The 18,180-nt window shown below is 43.4% G+C and overlaps 1 protein-coding gene and 3 long non-coding RNA genes across 5 annotated transcripts in view; all 4 read right to left on the reverse strand.

Annotated features, from left to right (window-relative positions):
* LOC131677992 (beta-galactosidase-like) overlaps positions 1–18,180 on the reverse strand; it is a 327,898-nt gene that overhangs the window by 155,945 nt on the left and 153,773 nt on the right. The window lies entirely within an intron of this gene.
* On the reverse strand, positions 4,598–5,024 carry LOC131678001 (uncharacterized). Its single transcript, XR_009303524.1, has 3 exons — positions 4,972–5,024; positions 4,842–4,909; positions 4,598–4,763 (listed from the first exon to the last, which is right to left on the reverse strand). It is a non-coding gene; the product is annotated as an uncharacterized LOC131678001 (long non-coding RNA).
* LOC131678000 (uncharacterized) lies at positions 9,817–10,822 on the reverse strand. Its single transcript, XR_009303523.1, has 3 exons — positions 10,770–10,822; positions 10,640–10,707; positions 9,817–10,561 (listed from the first exon to the last, which is right to left on the reverse strand). It is a non-coding gene; the product is annotated as an uncharacterized LOC131678000 (long non-coding RNA).
* LOC131677999 (uncharacterized) lies at positions 15,612–17,130 on the reverse strand. Its single transcript, XR_009303522.1, has 3 exons — positions 16,565–17,130; positions 16,435–16,502; positions 15,612–16,356 (listed from the first exon to the last, which is right to left on the reverse strand). It is a non-coding gene; the product is annotated as an uncharacterized LOC131677999 (long non-coding RNA).

Consider the following 18,180-nt stretch of genomic DNA (forward strand, 5'->3'; position numbering starts at 1 on the left):
TAATGAAGTATGGTGTGAATCCAGTCGACGAGTGAACACTGGTATTCAAAACCATCTCGATTTCCGAAACACGAGTGTCCCAAAGGCGTTGGTCCTCCCTCACGTATGTCCTGATAGCAGCATTGATAGTTCGGTTGACTCTTTCGACCGGGTTTGCCTGTGAGTGATATCGTGAGTTGAGCCAGAGGGCCACTTTAAAACGATCCAACAGCTCCTTGAACTCTTTGGAAATGAAACTGCTTCCGTTGTCAGTGATTATCACTTCAGGAACCGAGTTTCTCAGGAACCATTGGTCTTTCAAAATCGCACACATGGGGGCACTACTGACATTCCTCACAGGCTACCAAACTACCAAAATGTGCTGACTACCGCGACGAGTGCGGGGGAGGGGACCAATGAAATCTGCTGATACGATCTGCCAAGGGCGGGTGGCAATCTTCATGTTTCCCATGGCAGGTGCAGCAGGGACAGAAGAGGCTTTGACTTCCTTGCACATACCACACTGTTGAACGTATTGTCGTATTTCTACTGCCATCCTTGGCCAGTAGAATCGTTGACGGATCCGTGCCAGGGTTTTGTCATAGCCTGGATGAAAGCAATCGTCGTGGTACTGTCGAAGAATATTTGGAACTTCGGTGGGCGGGGGAATCATTTTTCACTCGAAGCGAGTATCACAGGGATTATCGTTCACGGTGATAAACTTGAAGAGTTTACCATCATCGATCTTGAAGTCTACAAAATCATCGGGCCGGCGAGCCACTTTGTCGGACATTGACGCGTACCACGACGACTCTTGAACCGCTGCGATGCTTCGCGAGAGGGCGTCCGGAACCACGTTCTACTTGCCCTTGCGATGCTTGACGGTCATATCGAATTGCTGCAGATTCAACGCCCATCGGCTGCATCGTGACCCGACCTTCCATTTTGTACTGAGTATATGGGTCAGCGCGGACGAATCGGTTATTAGGGTGAAATGGTAACCCTCAATATACCCACGGAATGCATCGATGGCGAGAATGGCTGCAAGCGCTTCCTTTTCTGCGGAATGGTAGTTCTTCTGGGGCGTTGTCAGTTTATGAGAGTAGAATGAAATGACCCGCTCTACCCCATCCTGTTCTTGTGTGAGAACCCCAGCTACCGCCACGTCACTAGCATCCGTTTGGATACAGAACTCCTTGCTGAAATCAGGACTGCCCAAGACTGGTGAAGATATCAGCCGCTCTTTGATTTCGCAAAATGCCTGTTCGGTGTCATCATTCCAACGGATGGTTTTCGTTTTGCTTTGCAGAAGGTTTGTGAGTGCAGCGGTTACCCCGCTAAAGTCTAAGATGAAGCGCCGATAGTAATTCGCCATTCCTAGGAATCTCCTTAGTTTTGTTACGGTATTGGGCCGTTCGTATTCGACAATTGGACGAACTTTTTCCGGGTTGGCTCGAAGACCGTCTGTATTAAGGAGATATCCCAGGAAGGGAATATCAGACACTCCAAACTTAGACTTTTCGAGGTTTATGCTAAGGTTTGCTTCCCTTAAGCGACGTGCAATCTCCACTAGAAGGCGTTCATGGTGTTCGAATGTCTCCGTCACCACAACAATGTCGTCGAGATAGACGAAGACGTACGGTTCAAGCATCCCGTGGCCCAGGACATTGTCCATCAGTCGTGCTAACGTAGCAGGACTGTTGATCAACCAAAAAGGCATCCGTGTGTACTGGAATAGCCCTTTGCCCTGTACACAAAAGGCCGTGTACTTTCGCGATTCTTGGTCCAATGGAACCTGGAGAAATGCTTCAGACAGGTCTATCGTGGACAGGTATTTAGCCTTTGGAAGTTGACCTAAAATTCGACCGGGATGAGGCAACGGATAAGCATCCCGAACAGTCCGCTCGTTAATCTTGCGTGCGTCCAAACAGAGCCGAACTTTGTTGGGCTTGATGACGGGCACACAGTTAAGCGACCAATCCGAGTTGCTCCGTTCCAAAATCCCTAATCCCAACAGTCGTTGCAGCTCGACGGCTACCAGATCCTGCGTCTTCGGAGACATCACGTATGGAAACTGGCGGACTGGTGGTTTATTTTTCCATTCCTCTCCCAACACGATGCGATGCTGAGCTCGGTTGGTCAGGGTCAATTTCCTTTCTTGAGCAGGAAGGAAAAGTTTTTTTATGTTTTCAATAACCATGATTTCATCGTCGGTGAGAATGTTTTCAGAACTAGGGTGTTTGGTGATAGATACCGATGCAGTGGACTCAATTCCTCCACAATTTTGCATTGCGTGCTGAATTTTGAATTTCCTCCAAAAGTCCATTCCGCAGATGCAATCTATGGACAGATTTGCAACTACCAAAGTAGGAACTATTTTTACACATCCTTGGAAGGCAAATGGAAGATGAGCCTGACCTTTAATTTGCAGTTCGTCTCCACTTGCAGACCGTAGAATCACGTTTTTGGAAGGGCGATGCAACTTTTTGAATTTTAATTAAGAGAAAAGAGATTCGCTGATAAGCGTGTGATTGCTACCGCTGTCCAAGAGAGCCCGTATCGGGTAACCGTAAATCTTTACGTGTGCGTACGGTCGGTTATCGTGGGGGACAGGGTAGGTAATTTGAAGAATTTCTGTAGATTCAGCGTAAATATCTCTGGTGGCCTGTACCCAGTAAGGGGAAGGCGTACGTTGAAGAAATCGTTTGGGTGTTCGGTAAGGATTGGTTGTTTTTGTTGGGAAGTTGATTGGGACGAGACGAATTAGTGGATGTGTGTGAATTGTTTCTATTTTGGTTGACCTGAGACACTGCTGCGGTTTGATATATCACCTGTTGAGTCTGGGATTGGTTCTTGTTTTTTTTCTTCGAATTGTTTTCAGAGCTTTCGACCACTTGGACATTCCTGTCCGTCCCGAAAACCTTGTTGTATGCCGAGAAATTTAATGCATCTAATTTCTGTCCAGCAGCAACAAGTATTTCAAGGTCGACTATCAGAATAAATGTCATTTGTCGCTTGTAGTCTACTCTCATATTCTGCTGTAGAATCTGTACTTTTTCGTAATCGGGAATCTGAACACTCATGGTTCTGAATAGTTTCTCGATTTCGAAATAGTACTCGTGGAAAGATTCATGCTTTTGTTGACGACGCTGGTAAATTTTCATTTTGATCAACGCGTCCAAATCAGGGTGCATGTAGGTGCGTTTTAATTCAAATACCAAATGCTGCCAATTCATCAATCTACCAGTGGTTCTTTGTGCCATCTACCACTTGAGCGCTGAACCAACAAACAAATGCACAGCCGACTCGAAAAGCTCGACCTCCGACACATGCTCAGCTTGGGATAAAGCCTGTACAATTTTCAAAAACTCATTTAGCTTCAGCCCTTGATCGTCACCACTGTATTTAGTGATGTTCCATTTGGACACAGGAAGAGTGTGACGGTTGTGGTACGGTGCGGGGTACGGATTGTGTAGAACACCACTATACATGGGAGGTGAATTTCGTTTAGGGAAAGATGGGATAGCCGAAGCATGGTTGTACATCTCGGGATTTGCTCCAGTAGGATTAGAAATTCTCGTCGGATGATAGGGAATATTGTATGTATTGTTGGGAATTGGTATATTGTTAGAATATAATGTTGGCCAGCCTAACGAGCTTCCGAGGTAGGTAAGTGGGTGGTTTATGCGCCACTCTCAGTTGAGAGACCACCCACCTGTTATAGAGCTGCCCGGCCTAGTGGGACCCCTCGGGAGAAGGTTCTGGTTTTCCTCTCTTTAGGAAGGAAGCAAGCTAGCTGGAGACACAGTCCGTCCGCGTCGATGATCCGCGTGCTATGCGAGCTGAAGATAATCCGAAACGGCTAATGCGAATTTATTCCGAAACGAAGATTACACTCGCGGGTTGTTATCATCACTGGCAAAGTCCAAACCGCCAATTCAATCAACCAGAGTTCGACTAGAGAGTGGTTCCGGTTGGTGTCGGGGCCAGCCTCCCCAGTAAAAGACAAACAACCAAAAAAAAAAAAAACTAACACGACACGATTTGACTAGAACTGAAAAACTTCACCAAGACGACAATCAGTACATTTACCCTACGGGATACATTTTCTGCTATATCGCAAACAGCACATTTTCGCTACATCAATACATTTATTTACAATTATTCACTTTCCGCATTCTGAGATTCATTTCGACCTAGCTAGGCAGTTTTCCCTTCCCATTTGCTCGTGTTCCCTCTCCTATCTCTAGAGCGACGCTCTACTATCTATTGTGCGTGCTCTCGGGGTGTGCTTGTTCGATGCTGTGATAATTGAACGGCAATCTATATGGTCGAGCCACGCATGGCAGAATTTGACGGTAGGGTACGGCCGTCTGTGGTGACCCCATGCGCATGGACATCACAAACATAAATTTCATTTTACTCACGACCTAGGGTTTACGTGTTGATGTTGGGCGGGAGACGGCGATTCCTTTTACTGCTGCTGCTGCTACGTGCGATCACTCCTGATCGCGCCTAATGTACGACGATAGTCTTCACCGCCGATTCGTGGACTGCTGGCGGGGTAGTGCCGCCAAATCTCCCGGTCGTCATCGGAAAATGTACTGGGTGTGCTGGTACTGCGTTTCGGTAGTCGAATGGTCCTGCCAAGGCGCGGTTTGACGGATGTTGCCTTCTTCCGGCCACGTGTTCCACCGGGACCAACCTTGAGACGAACTGTGGGGTCAAGAGTGGTTACCAACGAGGAGATGTGATGCTTTGGACGTTCGACGGCTGCCACGAACCTGTGAAATAGATTGCCATTGCACGGGAACAAATAAGCACAAGCACATTTTTTTTGGTAACCAAAACTACGGGTTTACCTTAAAATCTTCTTCGGCGCGCACACAAGAATCGCCAAGCTACTTGGGTTGCACTATCAATTGCTATTCTGTTAGGGAAGGGAAACTGATTATTGAACTGGGTGAAATTTTTAAGGCCGAATTTAATTACCACGCTGAACACATCACGGCGCGAACAAATGACGAACCACTCTTGCCTCTTCCACTGATTAGTTCAAACGTGTTTATTGGGCTTTGAAAATCCTCAGATTAACCGCGGTTTGAAGGTCTTCGTTAGCGGATCTGACGTATTTTCCACGAAGTGGACAATAGCGACATTCTCGAATTCGCATTAACCGTCCCGAGTTTTCCCAGCTGCATAACAGCATCTCATTTCTACGGGTGGCTTCAAGTGTGCCAGCCCGTCGCTTGCCAGCCATCAGAGTGAAACAGACTCTTCACCGAAGGATGCAAGGGTTCGTGAACTCTTGATAAGGTCGATAGCCTCTTTCGGTAGCCAAATTACACTCCCATCGGTAGCGACGCTAGGCAAAGCAAACTACAAATTGGCGCGTGCGAAGAACGGTGGTAATTCAAGTGGATTATAGCAAGTCTATTTTAAAGAAGTCTCTCTCGCGCTACCGTAGCAACTCGATTTTGCGAACATTTCTCCATGGTTTAAATTGATAATATGGATACCATGCATAATAAACAATTTAGAACAAATAACAATTTACACATACGTACTAATATTTACAAATCTATATACATTTAATTATTTACAATTAACGTACTCGTTACATCATTCCCTGCTAAAAGTACGAAAATTTGATGGGCCTTGAAATGGACATTGCAATAACCAATCAAATTTTCGTAGGTCAAACAAGTCATATTCGGAAACTATTTTCAACATTCGGGGTCATATATGGTCATCGCCAATAGGGATTGGCTCGTTCTCTGTTTACAGCACTTCGTCTATTACGGATGAAGTCTGCTACTGACTCTCATCGACTTTCGTCTCCAGTCTCCAGCAAAAGTTTACTTGTAGCTTCACAGAATATAACTCAATGCCTAACAAAACTATACTGTAACGCCTTCAATAACCAATCAAGAAAAACAGAGACGCGAAGAATGTTCTGACCGACAATCGTTGGTGACTGTGCAATCCATTCATACTCCTCACTCGTTCATCCCACTTATTCCATATTCAAAACATACAACATTAAAATGGCTTAAATTCAAAGTTGTCGACAAACTTTGAACAAGCGCACGAAAATAAACTGGAACATTGTCGTCTACACCAGGACGAACCGATTAACGAAAACAATGTTCACGAAATAATTCACCTAAGTGAAAACCATAACTAGTAGGTTCAGATTGCTGTCCTTACCCCACCATATTGCGAGATCACAGGACACAACTTTCCCTCCAAAATATATACTGTCCAAGTTTGCAATTCACTGCCACAGAAATAAATCTCTGCGATTTTAGCTTATTGCACGCTTGGAACGAAATTTGCTTCTTAAGAGAATTTTTAAACGCCAGACTTACTCTGACAACAAAATTCTCCAAGAAAAAATAAACACTATAGTAACAAAATCACTCACTCGCCCCTTGCACACTACGCGCATCAGAATCCAACTACGCGCTGAATTCCGACACGCGAGCTCAACCGGTCTATCATACATACGATTTCCACAGCACCTTCAACCGAAACGTCAAAATGAAACAAAAGAAGGGAAATGAAAAAAATTGTGGTAGAATCGCGTGCGCGACGTGTTCGTATTTCCCTTATCGGGAAATTGAGAAAAAAAATCGGTCGTCAGCTAGTTTGATTCGCGGGAAAGTAACGGGGATTTTACAGGTGGACTTCGCTGGAGGAGAGTGCAATTTTTTAATCGTTCCCTATCAGGTGTAAAGTTGTGTGTTGGCTTTTTTTATTCCAGGTAGACGAACCATCGGCTGTCGGGGGGAACGGTACCAGCTCGCCTGGGAAAATAGAGGATCGAGTAGGATATCTGCATATAGGACGGGGATTAAATGTGGATGATCATGGAACTGTTCAGGATGATAAAAATCGAAAAGTGGAGGATCAACAATCGATGAATTAACGTAAAGGATATAAACGGAGAAAACGGGAGAAAAGGAATTCATTCAACGGATCGGAAATAGGAAAGGACACATTTAAATGGATTACTAATAATTTTGCGAAAAAAATCTCAAAAGAGAAGGTTCGTATAGATATGGAACTGGAGTTATATTGAAACTAATAGGATACAAATGGAAAGGCTATGAAATGCAAAATTTAACGGGACAAAAATTAATGAAGGACGGAAGGAGTTTTTCTACTGGATGGGACGAGAGTGGCACGGTTTAGGATCGAACGGAATTGGATTGAAAGGATGCAGGATTACTAAGGAAGGATAGGTTCATAGAAATGCGAGAAAAAGATTTTGATCTGTCGCCCACCCGAATAATCTGCTGCGTGATACGCGCTCAAAATAAAAAGAGGAATAAAGTAAGTATTTTTGAATGAAAAACTAAATGAAATTTTTATATGTACAGGAAGACGAACACAATTGAAACAACCAAAACCCTAAGCGAAATTTCATGCTGCTATATACAAATGTACATCGATGACGTCACCAACAAACATTCCCTCAGAAGGAAGGAAGGATGCTAGAAGGGTTTCGACCATCGTTGGAAAAACTGTGAGAGTTTAGAATTAATTACTAACTTAGAATAAAGACTAATACTAGTATAAGAGTTTAGAAACTAGGCAATTAACTATTTACAAATTTATTATTTACAATTGACCATCGCTGATGGATTATGTTTCGCGGTTCTAAACCGGTTTGCTATGTCGGTTTTGTTTACCCATTTTTGGTGTTTTCATGAATCATCCATTCTTTGTCACTTCGCAGAAGCTTATTCATAGCTGAGAGGATTTTCTATTTGTTTAGGCACAATCTTGGTATCTCAGTAGCAAGTCCGTCCGAGGACTTCCTTGAACGAGTTCATCAAGATTGGCCGTAAGCTGCTTTTAACCTGAAGGGTGTTTTCTTACTCATCGTATAGTGTAGTTACTCCTTGCGGAGGTACATAGCTCGACTTTGTTCACTTAATTGTTTAGATGAGAAGAGTGCAACTTTTTCAGCCGGTTAGCGAAGTAGACCCCAAATCTTTTTCCCGCAAGATCTTCCAATTCATAGGTATTGGAGCCAAGTACCTTCCGCACAACAGCCGGTTCGTACTTGGGCGCTAGCTTTTTGCAAAACCCTTTCCCCTTGTCAGAAAGGTTAAAGGTTTGCTTCAGCACCTTCTCCCCCACTATATAAGAAGCACATTTAGCATTTGATCGAAGGTTGTACGTTTTAGCGTGTTTTTGGTACGCACTTCCTCGAACAATTTCTTCCGTCTATCGGAAACAGAATTTTCGTCATCCGCGCTTGGCTGATAGTTGTCCCTTACGTAACCGTACTCCCTTCCGTCCGAAATCTTGTTCCGACCAAAAACGACAAAGTACGGGCTGTACTTCGTGGAGTCATGAACTGCGTTACGGATTGCGTTGGCGATTTCTTGAACATCGTCTACCCAATGATTGTGGCCTTTTTCTAGAAGTGGCTCCGTTGGCCGTTTAGGCACGGCTCCTTTCCCTGTGTCTGGTGGAGGATTGACGGAAGGCGCCTGATTAAAATCTAATGGCGTGGGAGCCGGAATGGGAAACCTCTGATCTTGCGTACCCCCTGTCCCTTCAGCTTCTTGGATAATGCTATTTATCTTGTTCTTAAACGGAGACAGCGGTGGCCCAAATTGAAAATCTTGCATGACCTTCTCGATTCGCCGAGTCAGGTCCCGACGAATCTTTTTTTCTTCGTCGTTGTTAGCCAAACACCTTTTTACCCTGTACCAATAATGAAGAACTCTCGATTCCAGTTTTGGTTCCACCTTTCTTGATAAAGCTGTTTCTAACATTGAAATTCGTCCCTCAATATGCGCAACTTCATGCATAATGTTAATCGTCGACCGATAATTTCGACCTTCGGCCTGATCTGCCCTGAACAAACTTCGCAAATGCCTCTGTTTCGCTTGAAGATCTTGTAAGAATGCATCTTCTGGTTGCTCCCGAATCATCAACTCATAATCGACCTCCTCTTGGTTCAAATCTTCGGCATGTGGGAAGAGTCGATTCATTTTTTTTAATTTTTTTTTTTAATCGATTGTATTGTATAGACGTTATAGCAAATGATGTAACCGATATAGCACGTGTTAGACGAGTATGAATAAATAACAATATATTATAATTAGAACGATTTCTTAACGATATTAATGAACATGCAATAAATAAATAAACAATAAATAAATGAGCGAAATCAGCGAATAATATATCACCATGTATAGATAAAGAATAAATATAAATGTATATAGAATTTATTTCGAAATTTTATTGAGAAATGTCCCTTAGTAGAACGGAAAAATATTTACATAAAGACTGCCAAATTGCGTTGGATGACTGTAAAGTCGAACCGACGTTTGACCCACAAAAAAAAAACGTAAAATGCCTGGTTTTGTTGGGCGCCAAATGCAACTGGCCCCACGTTGGGCGCCAAATGCAACTGGCCAGCCTAACGAGCTTCCGAGGTAGGTAAGTGGGTGGTTTATGCGCCACTCTTAGTTGAGAGACCACCTACCTGTTATAGAGCTGCCCGGCCTAGTGAGACCCCTCGGGAGAAGGTTCTGGTTTTCCTCTCTTTAGGAAGGAAGCAAGCTAGCTGGAGACACAGTCCGTCCGCGTCGATGATCCGCGTGCTATGCGAGCTGAAGATAATCCGAAACGGCTAATGCGAATTTATTCCGAAACGAAGATTACACTCGCGGGTTGTTATCATCACTGGCAAAGTCCAAACCGCCAATTCAATGAACCAGAGTTCGACTAGAGAGTGGTTCCGGTTGGTGTCGGGGCCAGCCTCCCCAGTAAAAGACAAACAACAAAAAAAAAAAAAAAAACTAACACGACACGATTTGACTAGAACTGAAAAACTTCACCAAGACGACAATCAGTACATTTATCCTACGGGATACATTTTCTGCTATATCGCAAACAGCACATTTTCGCTACATCAATACATTTATTTACAATTATTCACTTTCCGCATTCTGAGATTCATTTCGACCTAGCTAGGCAGTTTTCCCTTCCCATTTGCTCGTGTTCCCTCTCCTATCTCTAGAGCGACGCTCTACTATCTATTGTGCGTGCTCTCGGGGTGTGCTTGTTCGATGCTGTGATAATTGAACGGCAATCTATATGATCGAGCCACGCATGGCAGAATTTGACGGTAGGGTACGGCCGTCTATGGTGACCCCATGCGCATGGACATCACAAACATAAATTTCATTTTACTCACGACCTAGGGTTTACGTGTTGATGTTGGGCGGGAGACGGCGATTCCTTCTACTGCTGCTGCTACTACGTGCGATCACTCCTGATCGCGCCTAATGTACGACGATAGTCTTCACCGCCGATTCGTGGACTGCTGGCTGGGTAGTGCCGCCAAATCTCCCGGTCGTCACCGGAAAATGTACTGGGTGTGCTGGTACTGCGTTTCGGTAGTCGAATGGTCCTGCCAAGGCGCGATTTGACGGATGTTGCCTTCTTCCGGCCACGTGTACCACCGGGACCAACCTTGAGACGAACTGTGGGGTCAAGAGTGGTTACCAACGAGGAGATGTGATGCTTTGGACGTTCGACGGCTGCCACGAACCTGTGAAATAGATTGCCATTGCACGGGAACAAATAAGCACAAGCACATTTTTTTTGGTAACCAAAACTACGGGTTTACCTTAAAATCTTCTTCGGCGCGCACACAAGAATCGCCAAGCTACTTGGGTTGCACTATCAATTGCTATTCTGTTAGGGAAGGGAAACTGATTATTGAACTGGGTGAAATTTTTAAGGCCGAATTTAATTACCACGCTGAACACATCACGGCGCGAACAAATGACGAACCACTCTTGCCTCTTCCACTGATTAGTTCAAACGTGTTTATTGGGCTTTGAAAATCCTCAGATTAACCGCGGTTTGAAGGTCTTCGTTAGCGGATCTGACGTATTTTCCACGAAGTGGACAATAGCGACATTCTCGAATTCGCATTAACCGTCCCGAGTTTTCCCAGCTGCATAACAGCATCTCATTTCTACGGGTGGCTTCAAGTGTGCCAGCCCGTCGCTTGCCAGCCATCAGAGTGAAACAGACTCTTCACCGAAGGATGCAAGGGTTCGTGAACTCTTGATAAGGTCGATAGCCTCTTTCGGTAGCCAAATTACACTCCCATCGGTAGCGACGCTAGGCAAAGCAAACTACAAATTGGCGCGTGCGAAGAACGGTGGTAATTCAAGTGGATTATAGCAAGTCTATTTTAAAGAAGTCTCTCTCGCGCTACCGTAGCAACTCGATTTTGCGAACATTTCTCCATGGTTTAAATTGATAATATGGATACCATGCATAATAAACAATTTAGAACAAATAACAATTTACACATACGTACTAATATTTACAAATCTATATACATTTAATTATTTACAATTAACGTACTCGTTACATCATTCCCTGCTAAAAGTACGAAAATTTGATTGGCCTTGAAATGGACATTGCAATAACCAATCAAATTTTCGTAGGTCAAACAAGTCATATTCGGAAACTATTTTCAACATTCGGGGTCATATATGGTCATCGCCAATAGGGATTGGCTCGTTCTCTGTTTACAGCACTTCGTCTATTACGGATGAAGTCTGCTACTGACTCTCATCGACTTTCGTCTCCAGTCTCCAGCAAAAGTTTACTTGTAGCTTCACAGAATATAACTCAATGCCTAACAAAACTATACTGTAACGCCTTCAATAACCAATCAAGAAAAACAGAGACGCGAAGAATGTTCTGACCGACAATCGTTGGTGACTGTGAAATCCATTCATACTCCTCACTCATTCATCCCACTTATTCCATATTCAAAACATACAACATTAAAATGGCTTAAATTCAAAGTTGTCGACAAACTTTGAACAAGTGCACGAAAATAAACTGGAACATTGTCGTCTACACCAGGACGAACCGATTAACGAAAACAATGTTCACGAAATAATTCACCTAAGTGAAAACCATAACTAGTAGGTTCAGATTGCTGTCCTTACCCCACCATATTGCGAGATCACAGGACACAACTTTCCCTCCAAAATATATACTGTCCAAGTTTGCAATTCACTGCCACAGAAATAAATCTCTGCGATTTTAGCTTATTGCACGCTTGGAACGAAATTTGCTTCTTAAGAGAATTTTTAAACGCCAGACTTACTCCGACAACAAAATTCTCCAAGAAAAAATAAACACTATAGTAACAAAATCACTCACTCGCCCCTTGCACACTACGCGCATCAGAATCCAACTACGCGCTGAATTCCGACACGCGAGCTCAACCAGTCTATCATACATACGATTTCCACAGCACCTTCAACCGAAACGTCAAAATGAAACAAAAGGGAAATGAAAAAAATTGTGGTAGAATCGCGTGCGCGACGTGTTCGTATTTCCCTTATCGGGAAATTGAGAAAAAAAAATCGGTCGTCAGCTAGTTTGATTCGCGGGAAAGTAACGGGGATTTTACAGGTGGACTTCGCTGGAGGAGAGTGCAATTTTTTAATCGTTCCCTATCAGGTGTAAAGTTGTGTGTTGGCTTTTTTTATTCCAGGTAGACGAACCATCGGCTGTCGGGGGAACGGTACCAGCTCGCCTGGGAAAATGGAGGATCGAGTAGGATATCTGCATATAGGACGGGGATTAAATGTGGATGATCATGGAACTGTTCAGGATGATAAAAATCGAAAAGTGGAGGATCAACAATCGATGAATTAACGTAAAGGATATAAACGGAGAAAACGGGAGAAAAGGAATTCATTCAACGGATCGGAAATAGGAAAGGACACATTTAAATGGATTACTAATAATTTTGCGAAAAAAATCTCAAAAGAGAAGGTTCGTATAGATATGGAACTGGAGTTATATTGAAACTAATAGGATACAAATGGAAAGGCTATGAAATGCAAAATTTAACGGGACAAAAATTAATGAAGGACGGAAGGAGTTTTTCTACTGGATGGGACGAGAGTGGCACGGTTTAGGATCGAACGGAATTGGATTGAAAGGATGCAGGATTACTAAGGAAGGATAGGTTCATAGAAATGCGAGAAAAAGATTTTGATCTGTCGCCCACCCGAATAATCTGCTGCGTGATACGCGCTCAAAATAAAAAGAGGAATAAAGTAAGTATTTTTGAATGAAAAACTAAATGAAATTTTTATATGTACAGGAAGACGAACACAATTGAAACAACCAAAACCCTAAGCGAAATTTCATGCTGCTATATACAAATGTACATCGATGACGTCACCAACAAACATTCCCTCAGAAGGAAGGAAGGATGCTAGAAGGGTTTCGACCATCGTTGGAAAAACTGTGAGAGTTTAGAATTAATTACTAACTTAGAATAAAGACTAATACTAGTATAAGAGTTTAGAAACTAGGCAATTAACTATTTACAAATTTATTATTTACAATTGACCATCGCTGATGGATTATGTTTCGCGGTTCTAAACCGGTTTGCTATGTCGGTTTTGTTTACCCATTTTTGGTGTTTTCATGAATCATCCATTCTTTGTCACTTCGCAGAAGCTTATTCATAGCTGAGAGGATTTTCTATTTGTTTAGGCACAATCTTGGTATCTCAGTAGCAAGTCCGTCCGAGGACTTCCTTGAACGAGTTCATCAAGATTGGCCGTAAGCTGCTTTTAACCTGAAGGGTGTTTTCTTACTCATCGTATAGTGTAGTTACTCCTTGCGGAGGTACATAGCTCGACTTTGTTCACTTAATTGTTTAGATGAGAAGAGTGCAACTTTTTCAGCCGGTTAGCGAAGTAGACCCCAAATCTTTTTCCCGCAAGATCTTCCAATTCATAGGTATTGGAGCCAAGTACCTTCCGCACAACAGCCGGTTCGTACTTGGGCGCTAGCTTTTTGCAAAACCCTTTCCCCTTGTCAGAAAGGTTAAAGGTTTGCTTCAGCACCTTCTCCCCCACTATATAAGAAGCACATTTAGCATTTGATCGAAGGTTGTACGTTTTAGCGTGTTTTTGGTACGCACTTCCTCGAACAATTTCTTCCGTCTATCGGAAACAGAATTTTCGTCATCCGCGCTTGGCTGATAGTTGTCCCTTACGTAACCGTACTCCCTTCCGTCCGAAATCTTGTTCCGACCAAAAACGACAAAGTACGGGCTGTACTTCGTGGAGTCATGAACTGCGTTACGGATTGCGTTGGCGATTTCTTGAACATCGTCTACCCAATGATTGTGGCCTTTTTCTAGAAGTGGCTCCGTTGGCCGTTTAGGCACGGCTCCTTTCCCTGTGTCTGGTGGAGGATTGACGGAAGGCGCCTGATTAAAATCTAATGGCGTGGGAGCCGGAATGGGAAACCTCTGATCTTGCGTACCCCCTGTCCCTTCAGCTTCTTGGATAATGCTATTTATCTTGTTCTTAAACGGAGACAGCGGTGGCCCAAATTGAAAATCTTGCATGACCTTCTCGATTCGCCGAGTCAGGTCCCGACGAATCTTTTTTTCTTCGTCGTTGTTAGCCAAACACCTTTTTACCCTGTACCAATAATGAAGAACTCTCGATTCCAGTTTTTGTTCCACCTTTCTTGATAAAGCTGTTTCTAACATTGAAATTCGTCCCTCAATATGCGCAACTTCATGCATAATGTTAATCGTCGACCGATAATTTCGACCTTCGGCCTGATCTGCCCTGAACAAACTTCGCAAATGCCTCTGTTTCGCTTGAAGATCTTGTAAGAATGCATCTTCTGGTTGCTCCCGAATCATCAACTCATAATCGACCTCCTCTTGGTTCAAATCTTCGGCATGTGGGAAGAGTCGATTCATTTTTTTTAATTTTTTTTTTTAATCGATTGTATTGTATAGACGTTATAGCAAATGATGTAACCGATATAGCACGTGTTAGACGAGTATGAATAAATAACAATATATTATAATTAGAACGATTTCTTAACGATATTAATGAACATGCAATAAATAAATAAACAATAAATAAATGAGCGAAATCAGCGAATAATATATCACCATGTATAGATAAAGAATAAATATAAATGTATATAGAATTTATTTCGAAATTTTATTGAGAAATGTCCCTTAGTAGAACGGAAAAATATTTACATAAAGACTGCCAAATTGCGTTGGATGACTGTAAAGTCGAACCGACGTTTGACCCACAAAAAAAAACGTAAAATGCCTGGTTTTGTTGGGCGCCAAATGCAACTGGCCCCACGTTGGGCGCCAAATGCAACTGGCCAGCCTAACGAGCTTCCGAGGTAGGTAAGTGGGTGGTTTATGCGCCACTCTTAGTTGAGAGACCACCCACCTGTTATAGAGCTGCCCGGCCTAGTGAGACCCCTCGGGAGAAGGTTCTGGTTTTCCTCTCTTTAGGAAGGAAGCAAGCTAGCTGGAGACACAGTCCGTCCGCGTCGATGATCCGCGTGCTATGCGAGCTGAAGATAATCCGAAACGGCTAATGCGAATTTATTCCGAAACGAAGATTACACTCGCGGGTTGTTATCATTACTGGCAAAGTCCAAACTGCCAATTCAATCAACCAGAGTTCGACTAGAGAGTGGTTCCGGTTGGTGTCGGGGCCAGCCTCCCCAGTAAAAGACAAACAACCAAAAAAAAAAAAAAAAACTAACACGACACGATTTGACTAGAACTGAAAAACTTCACCAAGACGACAATCAGTACATTTATCCTACGGGATACATTTTCTGCTATATCGCAAACAGCACATTTTCGCTACATCAATACATTTATTTACAATTATTCGCTTTCCGCATTCTGAGATTCATTTCGACCTAGCTAGGCAGTTTTCCCTTCCCATTTGCTCGTGTTCCCTCTCCTATCTCTAGAGCGACGCTCTACTATCTATTGTGCGTGCTCTCGGGGTGTGCTTGTTCGATGCTGTGATAATTGAACGGCAATCTATATGGTCGAGCCACGCATGGCAGAATTTGACGGTAGGGTACGGCCGTCTATGGTGACCCCATGCGCATGGACATCACAAACATAAATTTCATTTTACTCACGACCTAGGGTTTACGTGTTGATGTTGGGCGGGAGACGGCGATTTCTTCTACTGCTGCTGCTACTACGTGCGATCACTCCTGATCGCGCCTAATGTACGACGATAGTCTTCACCGCCGATTCGTGGACTGCTGGCTGGGTAGTGCCGCCAAATCTCCCGGTCGTCACCGGAAAATGTACTGGGTGTGCTGGTACTGCGTTTCGGTAGTCGAATGGTCCTGCCAAGGCGCGGTTTGACGGATGTTGCCTTCTTCCGGCCACGTGTACCACCGGGACCAACCTTGAGACGAACTGTGGGGTCAAGAGTGGTTACCAACGAGGAGATGTGATGCTTTGGACGTTCGACGGCTGCCACGAACCTGTGAAATAGATTGCCATTGCACGGGAACAAATAAGCACAAGCACATTTTTTTTGGTAACCAAAACTACGGGTTTACCTTAAAATCTTCTTCGGCGCGCACACAAGAATCGCCAAGCTACTTGGGTTGCACTATCAATTGCTATTCTGTTAGGGAAGGGAAACTGATTATTGAACTGGGTGAAATTTTTAAGGCCGAATTTAATTACCACGCTGAACACATCACGGCGCGAACAAATGACGAACCACTCTTGCCTCTTCCACTGATTAGTTCAAAGTGGTTTATTGGGCTTTGAAAATCCTCAGATTAACCGCGGTTTGAAGGTCTTCGTTAGCGGATCTGACGTATTTTCCACGAAGTGGACAATAGCGACATTCTCGAATTCGCATTAACCGTCCCGAGTTTCCCCAGCTGCATAACAGCATCTCATTTCTACGGGTGGCTTCAAGAATGCCAGTCCGTCGCTTGCCAGCCATCAGAGTGAAACAGACTCTTCACCGAAGGATGCAAGGGTTCGTGAACTCTTGATAAGGTCGATAGCCTCTTTCGGTAGCCAAATTACACTCCCATCGGTAGCGACGCTAGGCAAAGCAAACTACAAATTGGCGCGTGCGAAGAACGGTGGTAACTCAAGTGGATTATAGCAAGTCTATTTTAAAGAAGCCTCTCTCGCGCTACCGTAGCAACTCGATTTTGCGAACATTTCTCCATGGTTTAAATTGATAATATGGATACCATGCATAATAAACAATTTAGAACAAATAACAATTTACACATACGTACTAATATTTACAAATCTATATACATTTAATTATTTACAATTAACGTACTCGTTACAATGTACGATCTGGGATATTTTGAAAATTATGGTAACTAGATGAAGTATCGAATGAATTGGAAGGCTTTGTTGGCGGAAAATTATAGTTTTGAAATGTTCTGAAATTTGTATCGGGGTGTTGTGAATATGAAGTAAATTGAGCATGATCGGGAAGAGTTTGAGTTACAGCATCTTTTACTTCTCTTCGTCGAGCTAAATCGGCTTCTAGATCCGTAATTATCGCTTGCAACGAATGGATCCAATCAAGGTCATCCTGACTAAGAACGGAAACTCTCGGTCTAGGATTTTCATCTGCTTTGTCTGCATCAAACAGAGCTAAAATATTATTTCCCTCTTGCTGATCACTCTGCAAAGACGAAGCAGAACCCCGAAAGAAATGTTCAAGAACCTCCGCTAATTCAACCACCGTATTTTGCAATTGACTGTGCAAGTTTTGCGACCCCCGCGAGTCCCTCAACACAGTCACTAAACGCATACCGACGTGTACCATTCTAGTGGAACAAACCTTCTTTTCCTCATCATCCTCCTGTTCCAAACACGATTTTAACTCGGTAAACTTATGCGTACAAACCTCGACTTCCACAGTAGGATCACCCACTACTCTTCGTGGGCATTTTCCCGACGGATCATCCCTTTCCACCTTCAACTGGTCTCGCAGCCACTTGCGTTTTCGTGAGCGATTGAGACCGATAGACAAACTGACAGAACGGGATGTCAGTTCATGATTCAGTTCATCGTCGGCTAAAAACTCCACACTCATATCAAAATACCAACCTTGGATCAGCTCACTAGCTTGATCGAATGTGAGCTGTGCCATTGCCATTGTATAAAAAGGCAAAAAATAACAAATTTATCACAAACCACAAATAGTTTTAACACCTGCTAGAAAAGTAAACAAAAACCCGACAAGAAACAAATGTAATGGTATTAGTAAATGTCAAATTCAATCCGATCAATGCTACCTATGTATGATATATGTTCAAAAC

This window comes from Topomyia yanbarensis, chromosome 1 (assembly GCF_030247195.1).
Source record: "Topomyia yanbarensis strain Yona2022 chromosome 1, ASM3024719v1, whole genome shotgun sequence".
Lineage (NCBI taxonomy): Eukaryota > Metazoa > Arthropoda > Insecta > Diptera > Culicidae > Topomyia > Topomyia yanbarensis.